Source organism: Rhinopithecus bieti, unplaced genomic scaffold, assembly GCF_001698545.2.
Source record: "Rhinopithecus bieti isolate Rb0 unplaced genomic scaffold, ASM169854v2 scaffold_35322, whole genome shotgun sequence".
Classification (NCBI taxonomy): Eukaryota; Metazoa; Chordata; class Mammalia; order Primates; family Cercopithecidae; genus Rhinopithecus; species Rhinopithecus bieti.
Window position 1 is genome coordinate 130671 of NW_016815256.1, and position 12027 is coordinate 142697.

A 12027-nucleotide genomic window follows, 5' to 3' on the forward strand; every position below is an offset into this window, starting at 1 on the left:
CCGTCTCAAAAAAAAAAAAAAATTTTTTGACGAAGTCTAATTTATTTTATATAGACTTTACTTTTAATGTGGTATCTGAGAAATCTTCGCAGAACACAAGGTCATTCTCCTATGTTTTCTTCTGAAAGTTTTATAGTTTTAGCTTTTACACTTAGGTCTATTATTCTGTCACGTGTGTCCATGTGAAGAGACCACCAAACAGACTTTGTGTGAGCAATAAACTTTTTAATCGACTGGGTGCAGGCAGGCTGAGTCTGAAAAATGAGTCAGTGAAGGTAAATAGGGGTTGGGCAGTTTTATAGGATTTGGGTGAGTAGTGGAAAATTACAAAGGGATTGTTCTCTGCTAGGCAGGAGCAGGGATCACAAGGTGCTCAGTGGCGGAGGTTCTGAGCCAGGAGAAGGAATTTCACAAGGTTAATCACTCAGTTAATGTGGTGCAGGAACAAATCACAATAGTGGAATGTCATCAGTTAAGGTAGGAACCAGCCATTTTCACTTGTTTTGTGATTCTTCAGTTGCTTCAGGTCATCTGGATGTATTCATGCAGACCACAGGGGATATGATGGCTTAGCTTAGGCTCAGAGGTCTGACATTCCTGTCTTCTTATATTAATAAGAAAAATAAAACAAAATAGTGTTAAAGTGTTGGGGTGGTGAAATTTTAGGGGGTAGTATGGAGAGATAATGGGCGATGGTTTTCCTGGGTGCTTAGAGTGGGATTAGGGGCGGCATGAGAACCTAGAGTGGGAGAGATTAAGTTGAAGGAAGATTTTGTTGTAAGGGGTGATATTGTGAGGTTCTTAGAAGGAGCATTTGTCATACAGAATGATTGGTGATGGCCTGGATGTAGTTTTGTATGAATTGAGAAACTAAATGGAAGACACAAGGTCTGAATAAGAGGAGAAAAACAAGTATTAAAGGACTAAGAATTGGGAGGACCCAGGACATCCAATTAGAGAGTGCCCAAGGGGGTTCAGCATGATTACTTGCTTGGTTGGTGAGTTCTTGGGTTCTATCCTTGACAGAGTCCTCCTTTTTAAGTTGGAGGCTGAGCTTGGTGAGGTGTGTTTTTAAAAGACCATCAGTCCGTTCTACCTTTCCTGAAGATTGAGGACAGTAAGGGGTATGAAAGTTCCACTGTATACCAAGAGCCTGAGAAACTGCTTGGTTGATTTGACTAATAAAGGCCTGTCTGTTATTGGACTGTATAGAGGTGGGAAGGCCAAACTGAGGAAGTATATCTCACAGAAGGGAAGAAATGACCATGGTGGCCTTTTCAGACCCTATGGGAAGGGCCTCTACCCATCCAGTGAAAGAAGGTACCCAAAGAGGTATTTTAGTATCCTGACTGGGGACATGTGAGTAAAGTCAATTTGCCAGTCCTGGGCAGGAGGCAAATCCCTGAGTTTGATGTGTAGGGAAGAGAGGGGGCCTGAACAATCCCCAAGGAGTAGTAGAATAGCAGATGGAACACTGAGAAGTGATTTCCTTGAGGATAGATTTCTATGATGGAAAGGAAATGAGAGGTTCTAAGAGGTGGGCTAGTGGCTTGTAACCTACATGGAAGAGGTTATGAAGTGACAACAGAATAAAATGGGCTTATGAGGCTGGAAGATTTTTTTTTGGTCTAAGAACCATCTGCCTTGAGTGGGGAGGGATTGATAGGTGGAAACTTCAGTGGGAGAGTAAATAGGAGTGACTGATGAGAAGGAGAAAAACTGGCCATGAGGGACAGAAGTAGGAATACTGGCTGCCTTTTCAGCTGTCTTATCAGCATAATTGTTGCCTTGAGCAATGGGGACAGAAATAGGAATACTGGCTGCTTTTTTAGCTGCCTTATCAGCATAAATTGTTGCCTTGAGCAATGGGATCTGAGGCCCTTTGATGGCCTTTGCAGTGAATGACTCCAGCTTTTTTTTTTTTTTTTTTTTTGGAAGTAAAACAGTCTTGAGAAGAGTTTTTATTAAAGAGGCATTAATGATGGAGGACCCTTGTGTAGTGAGGAAACTTCTTTCTGCCCATATAACAGCATGGTGGTGAAGGATGTGGAAGACATACTTGGAATCAGTATAGATATTGACATGTAGTCCCTTTGCAAGAATGAGGGCTCAAGTTAAGACAATGAGTTTAGCTTGTTGAGAGGTAGTGGAAGGGGGTAGGGCCATAGCCTCAATGATAGATGTAGAAGACACTATAGTATAGCCTGCCTTTGCTGGTGATTGGTGATTGGGCCTGGAAGAACTACCATCAATAAACTAAGTGAGGTCTGGGTGGGGAATAGGAAAGAGGGAAATGTGGGGAAATGGGGAGAATGCCATGTGGATTAGAGCAATACAGTCATGGGGTTCAGATGTGGTATCAGGAATCATGTGGGAGGCCAGATTGAAGTCTGGGCCAGGAACAATGGTAATTGTGGGAGACTCAACAAATAGTGAGTACAGTTGAAGGAGCTGGGGGGCAGAAAGTATGTGCATAAAGTGTAAGAAGGAAAATAGATTTTGAAAGTTGTGGGAACTGTAGAGAGTAAGTGGAGCGTAGCTTGTGATTTTGAGGGCCTCTAAAAGTATTAAAGCTGCAGCAGCCACTGCACAGAGACATGAGGGCTAGCCCACAATGGTGAGGTCAAGTTGTTTGGACAGAAAGGCTACAGGACACGGTCCCAGCTCTTGTGTAAGGAATTCTGACCACACAGCCCTGTACTTTGGCTGTGTGTAATGAAAAGGGTTGGGATGAGTTAGGGAGAGCTAGTGTGGGAGCAGCTTCTAGGGCTGTTTTTAAGGAACAGAAAGAGGAGTGGGGAAAGGATTTAGGATCTATGGGGTCAACTAGGTTTCCTTTTGTGAGTTTATATAATGGTTTGGTCAGGATGGTAAAACTAGGTATCAAAGGCAAAAGTACCTAACCATGCCTAGGAAGGAAAGGAGCTGTTGTTTTGTAGAAGGGGTTGGAATTTGGAGATTAGCCGGACACAATCAGCAGGGAGAACACGTGTGTTTTTTATGAAGAATTATGCTGAGATAGGTAACAGATGCAGAATAAATTTGGGCTTTGGAGGGGGATGTGTTATCCCTTTGAGGATAGATGTTGGAGGAGCAGGAGGGTGTCCTGTTGGGAAGATTTGTAAGAGGGGCTGCAGATAAGGTGAAGATCCTGAACCAACCAGTAAGATTTGTCCAGTTTCTGGACAGATAGGGTAGGGGAGTTGTCAGGAGAAGGTGTAGTCTTTAAAAGGCTATGTGGTAACAGGCGAGTGATAACAGGCTTCAGTCCTCTTAAAGCCTGTTGTGGGATGGGGTACTGGCACTGAGCCAGGTAAGAGTGATTAGGTATTAATGGGATGGTAAGGGGTGACCGGTCGGTCATCAAGGAGGGAGTAGAGGTGTCCCATGCTTGTAGATTAAGGTAGGGTGACACAAGAGGAGGATGAGAAGGAGGCTTTGAACTGGCGAAAAGGTGGCAATGAGGTGTGGCTGTAGTACAGGAATAGTCAGGGAAGCAGATAATTTAGTTAAAATGTCTTGACTTAATAAGTGACCTGGGCAGGTGAGGATAACTAAAAAGGAGTATATAAAAGAATATTATCTAAATTGGCACCAGAGTTGGGGAGTTCTAAGACGTTTAGAAACCTGGCCATCAATACCCACAACAGTTATGGAGGCTAGGGAAGCAGGCCCTTGAAAAGAAGGTAATGTGGAGTGGGTAGCCTCCGTATTGATTAAGAAGGGGACAGACCTACCCTACACTGTAAGAGTTATGCAAAGTGTCTGTGATGGTCCAGGAGGCTTCTAATGCGAATGCTTCTGAGAGCAACATCAGTCTTCAGCCACTAAGCTGAGAAGATCTGGGAAGGAGTTAGTCAGAGAGCCTTGGGCCAGAGTTCCAGGGGCTCTGGGAGTGGCTGCCAGGTGAGTTGGACAGTCCAATTTCCAGTGGGATCCCACACAGATGGGACACAGCTTAGGAGAAATCCTTGGCTGCAGGCATTCCTTGGCCCAGTGGCCAGATTTCCAGCACTTGAAGCAAGATCCTGGGGGAGGTGGTCATGGAGGAATGCCTGGACACTGCGGTTCAGGTGTTTTGAAGTTCTTGTGTGCTGGAGATGTGACTGGGGTTTCTCTCACAGTGGAGGCAAATAATTGCAACTCAGAAATACATTGCTACTTGGCTGTCTCTACTCTATTATTGTACACCTTGAAGGTGAGCTTAATTAAGTCCTGTTGTGGGGTTTGAGGGCCGGATTCTAGTTTTGGAGCTTTTCTAATGTCAGGAGTGGGTTGGGTAATAAAATGCATATTGAAAATAAGACAGCCTTCTGGCCCCTCTGCATCTAGGGTGGTAAAGCGTCTAAGGGTCATTGCCAAATGGGCCATGAACTGGGTGGAGTTTTTATATTTGATGAAAAAGAGCCTAAATGTTAACTAATTTGGGAGAGGTCAGATAAAGAAAAAGGAGCATTAACTTTGGCTATGCATTCAGCTCCAGCCACCTCTTTAAGAGGAAATTATTGGGCAGGTGGGGGAAGGCTAGTCACGGAATGAAACTGTAAGCCAGACCGGGTGTGAGGAGGGGAGGTGATAAAAGGATTATAGGGTGAGGAAGTGGAGGTTGAGGAAGAATTGGGACCTGGCTCGGCCTGGTGAGGAGCAGCCTGGGGAGGAGGGGAGAGGTCAGATGGGTCTGTGGAAAAGGAGGATTCACAGGACTCAGAGCTTGGGGTGGAGATGAAGGAACAGACAGGAGAGAAAGAAGAAAGATTTGGGACGAGTTGCATTAGGAGCAGAGGCTAGGGAGGGACCAATGTGTAAAAGAATGCCTGGACGTCAGGCGCCTCAGACCCATTTGCCCATTTTTCTACAAAAATCATCCAGGTTTTGTAAAATGAAGAAATCAAAAGTGCTATTTAGAATCATTGTCGAGTTTGTATTGGGGCCAAGTGGTATTGCAAAAGAAAATAAGACACCCAGATTTTAGGTCAGGTGTGAGTTGAAGAGGTTTTAAGTTTTTGAGAACACAGGCTAAAGGAGAAGGTGGAATGGAGGGTGGAAGGCTGCCCATAGTGAAGGAGGCAAGCCCAGAGAAAAGAGAGGGTAGAGACACAGAGAAGGGGGATGGTGAGAAGCCCTGGGCTGCAATGTGGGTGAGCAGCCAAAACAGGCATTTCCACAGTTGACTTGCCACCAAGGGAATGCAGGTGAATGACCAAAGTAGGCATCCCTGTGGTGATCAGACAGCAATGGAGTATGGGTGAATAATGAAGCAGGCACCTCCCCAGTAATTAAACACCAAAGGAAGACTGTCTTCCTGAGTCCATGACCAGCGCCAGGATTTTGGGTCCACAGATAAAATGTGTCTCCTTTGTCTCTACTAGAGAGGAAAAAGAACTAGAATTGGAAGGAGAGGGGGATTTAAGAGTAGCGAGAGAGGGAGATAGAAGGGTAGCAAGAGAAGCTGGAGAAGAGAGAGAAAAGACCACTTATCCAATTTGAAATTGGTAAGATGCTCCTTGGGCTGGTTGGTCTGAGGACCCGAGGTCATAGGTGGATCTCCTCACAGAGTGAGGGTGAGGACAGGGGACCTGTCTCCCAAAGGAGTCCTCCTGTCCTGGGTCTTCGGCACCAAATGTCACACACGTCCATGTGAAGAGACCACCAAACAGGCTTTGTGTGAGCAATAAAGGTTTTAATCACCTCGGTGTAGGTGGGCTGAGTCCAAAAAAGGAGTCAGCGAAGGGAGATAAGGATGGGGCAGTTTTATAGGATTTGGGTAGGTAATGGAAAATTACAGTCAAAGGGGGTTGTTCTCTGGCAGGCAGGGGCAGGGGTCACAAGGTGCTCCATGGGGGAGCTTCTGAGCCAGGAGAAGGAATTTCACAAGGTAATGTCATCAGTTAAGGCAGGAACCAGCCACTTTCACTTCTTTTGTGATTCTTTAGTTGCTTCAGGCCATTTGGATGTATACATGCAGGTCACAGGGGATATGATGGCTTAGCTTGGGCCAGACTATTCAAATTTCCACCAACAGTGTATGGGAATTCCAGTTCCTCCACATCTTTGTCAAGACGTGCTATGGTCAGTTCTTTAATTTTAGCTATTCTAATAGATGTGTAGTAATAGTATGACATTGTGGTTTTAATTTGCATTTCTCTATTCAGCATATTTTATGTGCTTATTTATTATCAAGGTATTTTCTTTGATGGCATGTCTATTCAAATATTTTACATGGATTTGACTGGTTTATTTTCTTATTGAATTTTGAGTTTTCTACACATTCTGAATAAAGGGTCTTCATCGGATGTAAAGTTTGCAAACATTTCTTACAGAATATGAATTGTCTTCCATTATCTTATGGATTCTTTTCAAAATAACAAATGTTTTAAATTTTGATGAAGTCTAATTTATTTTATGTAGACTTTACTTTTCATGCGGTATCTAAGAAATATGTGCCCAACACAAGGTCATTCTCCTATGTCTTCTTCTGAAAGTTTTAAAGTTTTAGCTTTTACACTTAGGTCTATTATTCCTTTTCAATTAAATTAATTATAGATTTAAATGTGTAATTTTCATGTGGATATCTAAATTTTTAGCTCCATTTGTTGAAAGGTCTCAGTGGACTAAAATCAAAGTGTTCGCAGAGCTCTTCCTTCTGGAGACTCTAAGGGAGAAACTATTTCTTTGACTCTTCTATTAGGCTGGTGCAAAAGTAATTGTGGTTTGTCATTGAAAGTGATGATAAAAACTGCAATTACTTCTGCACCAACCTAATAGGTTCTAGAGGCCTCCCACATTCCTTGGCTCAAGATCTCCTTCTGTCTTCAAGCCAGTGTGTCAGCCCAAATCTTTCCCAAATAACCATCGTTTGGGTTTTCCCTCAGCTGCCTTTCTCTTTCACTTATAAGGCAATTTCTGATTAGATTGAGTCCATCTGGATAACCTAAGCTAATCTTATCTCAAAGTCAGCTAATTTGCAAACTTAATTCTATCTACATCTTTAATTTCCTTTGCCGTATAACCTCACATATTCACAAATTCTGATGACTGAATGTGGACATCTTTAGGGAAGGCATTATTCTGCCTACCACACATGTTTGCTTAAATTCATGTTTTCCTATTCTAAAAACTGTTCTCTATCCTTTACAATAGGTCTGGTACTCTTACCAATTATTCTACCACTTGTCAGAGGCTAACCAGTTAGCTTTGTCTTGTGGCAGTAAAATGAACAATACCCTGCTTTAATAAATGAAAGTCAATGCCAATGTCATAATGTACAAAAAAGCATACATTTAACTTGGAAACTCGTGTATCTATTTCTATTTTTTGAGAAGCACCATTGAACTAGCTAAACAGCTATCATAGTAAGTGCTTAGGTAAAAACTGAGCAAATATCTATTATAGTAACTTCATTAAAATGTATTCCTTCATTGAATGGGTTGTCATATGCATTAACCTTCCAAGTATTCTCAATTTTAAGCATATTTGATTGTGTAAAACTAAAATAATGACTATAGTTACCATTTACTTTTGTTTTCTGTATACCAGAGTCTGTGAAGCACTTATTACTTTGCTCAATCCTTATGACAATTGCCAGGAGGTAGGTTTTGTTATCCTGATTACAGAGCAAGCTGAACTACAAAGGGAAAGAGACATTAAATAATGTGTCTGTTGAGTAGAGGAGCTACTGCTTGATGCCTAGTCCATATTTGTATAACCATGATACCACACTGCACTGTAGAGAAGCACACAGTCTGGCAGGTACAACATTAGGAGAAACCCAGAGACCAGAACTCTTGTTCTTAAGCTTCATCTTAAACCAGCCCCTGACTTGTCCATAATATTGTTGCTTGCTCACTTTTGACCTTTATTAATCAGCTTTTGTTAGGTTATGCTGCAAAAGAAAAAAAAAAAGAAAAAAAAACTCAAAATCCTTGTGGCTTTCAACAACGAAGATTAATTTCTCCCTCACATTGCATGGACCTCACTGGCAACACCTATCAGGAATAGGCTGATCATCTTGTAGAAGAAGAACAAAGATGGCAACATTTGCAATGGTTCTTAAAGCTTCTACTTCAAACGGGAATGTATCCACTTACTTCTCTTTTGTCTAAGTAAGTCACACAAGGTCAAACCTGATACCCACTAAGCAAAGACGTAAAATCCTCCAACAGAAAGAGGCAGCAAGTTTGGAGAACAATCAGAAAATCTATCACAACCTCTTACTTCATCTTTCTATTCCTCGAGTTTAACCCTAATCCTCCCATTTAGAATCTTTACCCATTGCTTTCTCAGCTCTCAAACTCACCCTACATCTGTCCTTTGTCACACAATGTACTATTTTTTTCTTCCTCCCTGTCTTAGTGCTTGCCAGGTGTACATCTGCTAAATGAACCCCTTCAGTTAGGTCTGCAGATTTTCCCCTATAAATGGCTCTAACAGAGCCCCAGTGTCCAGGGATCCACTTCTCTGGCATTAGTTTACATAGATATTTCCTGAATTTACTGAATGACTTCAATCTGAATCAAAAAGCACATTCCATACTCAATAGCAGATAGCCTAAAGGAAAGGGGATCTCTACTATATGATAAAAAATGCACTCTAGCTACAGAAAAAAATTAATCAAGAAGATAACACTTCGGGGACATAATTTCCATTTCTGCCTAATTTTTTCCACCTGCAAATGCTACAGTCACTATTCCATGTATGAGGAGAAATTGCCATTATTGTGACCTGTGCTTTTTATTTTTATAAAAAAGAATAAACTTATTCTGTATTACTGAAACTTCTGTTGTTTTCACTGTCAGTTTTAAGATTAGTTGTGACTTTGCATAGGTCTATATAATCTTTGAAAAATAGTTTATAACACAATCTGATTTATGATATAAACTTAAACTGCTTTAAATTATATTGTAAATTTGTCATCTCTCTGGTTGAGAAAAAGCTTTGATAAAATGTTTTGATAAATAGATGAGTAAACAGATGAAAACATACTCCTTAGAGTTGTCCTGTTCAACATGGTAGCCATCAGCCACACATGGTTATTGAACATTTAAAATATGGCTACTAAGGCCGGGAGCAGTGGCTCATGCCTGTAATCCCAGCACTTTGGGAGGCCGAGGTGGACAGATCACCTGAGATCAAGAGTTCAAGACCAGCCTGACCAACATGGAGAAACCCCGTCTCTACTAAAAATACAAAATTAGCCAGGTGTGGTGGCACATGCCTGTAATCCCAGCTACTTGGGAGGCTGAGGCAGGAGAATCACTTGAACCCGGGAGGCGGAGGTTGCTGTGTGCCGAGATCATACCATTGCACTCCAGCCTGGGCAACAAGAGTGAAACTCTGTCTCAATAAATAAATTAATTAAAATGTAACTACTTCAAATCCATATGTACTATATGTGTGAAATATACATTGGGTTTTGTAAACTATATATGACCAAAAAAAATTTAGTGAAAAGTTTTTATATTGATTAAATAATGAAATGATAATGGTTTATATATATTTGGTTAAACAAAACCTGTTGTTAAAATTAATTTTAACTTTTTTTTTAATTTGCTGCTATAAAATTTCAAATTACATGTATGGCTTGCATTATATTTCTATTGGAAAATGCTGCCTTAGAGAAATGGATAAAGGTTAACCAACGTTGGTTAGCAAGGCTAATTAGGTTCCAAGATGAAAACACAGGAAAGAGTTGTGCCCATGGCAACCATCTAATTGAGGCTTCTTCATGGTCCCATTGCTGAAAGTTGACATTTGTCAGGAAGACTACTCAGGATGTAAAGGGAGATACAGCTAATTGTACTGTAGACTGAGACTTTATAAGATAATTCATAAGCAAAAGAGAAGCAGGCACAACATGCCACTGAACTGAAGACTTCCTTGGTGTTCATTATTCCATGAATTATACCATTGGAAATCTGAACTCTAGGGGAGGCATGGGAGCATGAGCAGTGAAGTGCAACTCAGAAAATAACACAAACACTCACATAGTCATGACCCTGTGCTTACCATTTTCATGGCACACGGTAGGTGTTTAATTAATAATTGTGGGATGAATAAATGAATGAATCAGAGCCATAGCAGGTCAATAAAGAGCCAGAAATCTTGGCAAATTAGCAGCATTTAGGTAAATTTGACATAAATTTAGCCTCATTTAGCCTGCTGATTCACTTTTTCTGGTTCTTAGAGGGGCTGCTGTACTGTGTGCCCAGATAGAAGTACATATGCTGAGGAAATGTTTACATAGGAAAATATGATCAAGTTTTAAATCTCCAATGCCCTCTCTAAACTCTTGTTTTATTGGTTTAAGCTGTTTAAGTTTGAGTTTTGTTATTATTTTGCTTAGTGTTACTTTGTTTTGCTTAGACTTGAGTTCCAAAATCTGAAATTAGATGTTTAATACTCAGGCAAATGAACAAAAATTCTTGAATCTAATGAAGCCTAACTTATTCAGAGTACAGTTAATCTGGCAATGTTAATACCCAAGAATCAGGAAGTAATCAATCAGTATGTTGAAGCATCAATAAAGATGTCTCAAAATCCATGCCTCACAACCCATGCATTTAATTCATAGAAGTGAGTATGATATTCAGGTTTCTCTCCTGAAGAAAATTAAAGTAAGAAATAATAATAGTTTTTGAGTTCTTGCTGGACGAACACTTTATTGTATGAAACGTATTATTTTCATTCATGTTCTACAGATGAGGAAACAGGGGATTAAAAAGTTGGGCTTTGACCAGGTGCGGTGGCTCACGCCTGTAATCCCAGCAATTTGGGGGGCCGGAGGTGGGGAGATCACTTGAACTTAGGACTTCGAGACCAGCCTAGTCAACATGGTAAAACCCCACCTTAACCAAAAATACAGAAAAAACAAAAAAAAAACAAATAGCCAGGTGTGGTGGTGCACGCCTATAATCCCAGCTACTTGGGAGGCTGATGCGGGAGAATTGCTTGAACCCAGGAGACAGAGATGGCAGTGAGCCAAGATCGCACCACTGCACTCCAGCGTGGGTGAAAGGGCAAGATGCCATATTTAAAAAAAAAAAAAAAAAAGTTGGGCTTAAATTCCTATGTATCTGACTCCAAATTCAGTAATATTAAGTGTCATACTATGCTACTTCTTTACCAGATTAGCAGGACCACTGCAAAAGATGGACACATCACAAGTAGATAGGAAGTGATAACTAATGACCTGATGAATAATGCTAGCCTCTGCCTTTAAATCAGCTCAAGTAAAAAACTAATTGTAATATAATGTGACTTATTGTTATGATAGAGATACACATAAAATGCAAAATGAATTCATGGAACTGCCAATCCAATCTGAATTTGGGAATGGAGTTGCGTCAAGAGTGGCTTCTGAGAGAAGTCACCTGGATGTGAGATTTGAGAAACAAGTTATTCAGATGAGACTCTTAGGAGATGGTTGTTCCAGGCATGCACAAGAACACTAGTAAAAAGTTCATGGTATGTTCAAGAACTGATTATAATACACTGTACAAGGAGAAAGGAGGTAAGAGAAAAGGCTGGAGAGATGAGCCAAGGTCAAGTTACTGTGGCCCTCACATATTAAACTGTATGTAATAGACTAAAGGAGATACAGAGCATTTAAAGGAAGTTGTGTGATTAAATTTGCATTTTTACAGGATCTCTACACACAGTGTGAAAAAAGTAAGAGAAGAAAAGGAAGACTAGAGGCAAGAAGATGGCAGAAGAAACTATAGTGTTAATCCAGATAAGACACTGAAGAGCTAAACCAGGATTCTGGTAAGACAGACGGAGAGATGTGGATGGATCTGAATGCTACCAAGAAGGTCAAATTCAACAGTGCTTACAGGCATACCTTAGAAACATTGCAGATTTAGTTCCAGAACACCACAGTAAAGCAAATATTGCAATAGAATGAATCACATGAATTGTTGGGTTTCCCGGTGCACATAAAAGTTATGTTTACACTATACTATAGTCTAAGTGTGTAAGAGCACTACGTATTTTTAAAGTACATGCCTTAATTTAAAAATATTTTATTGC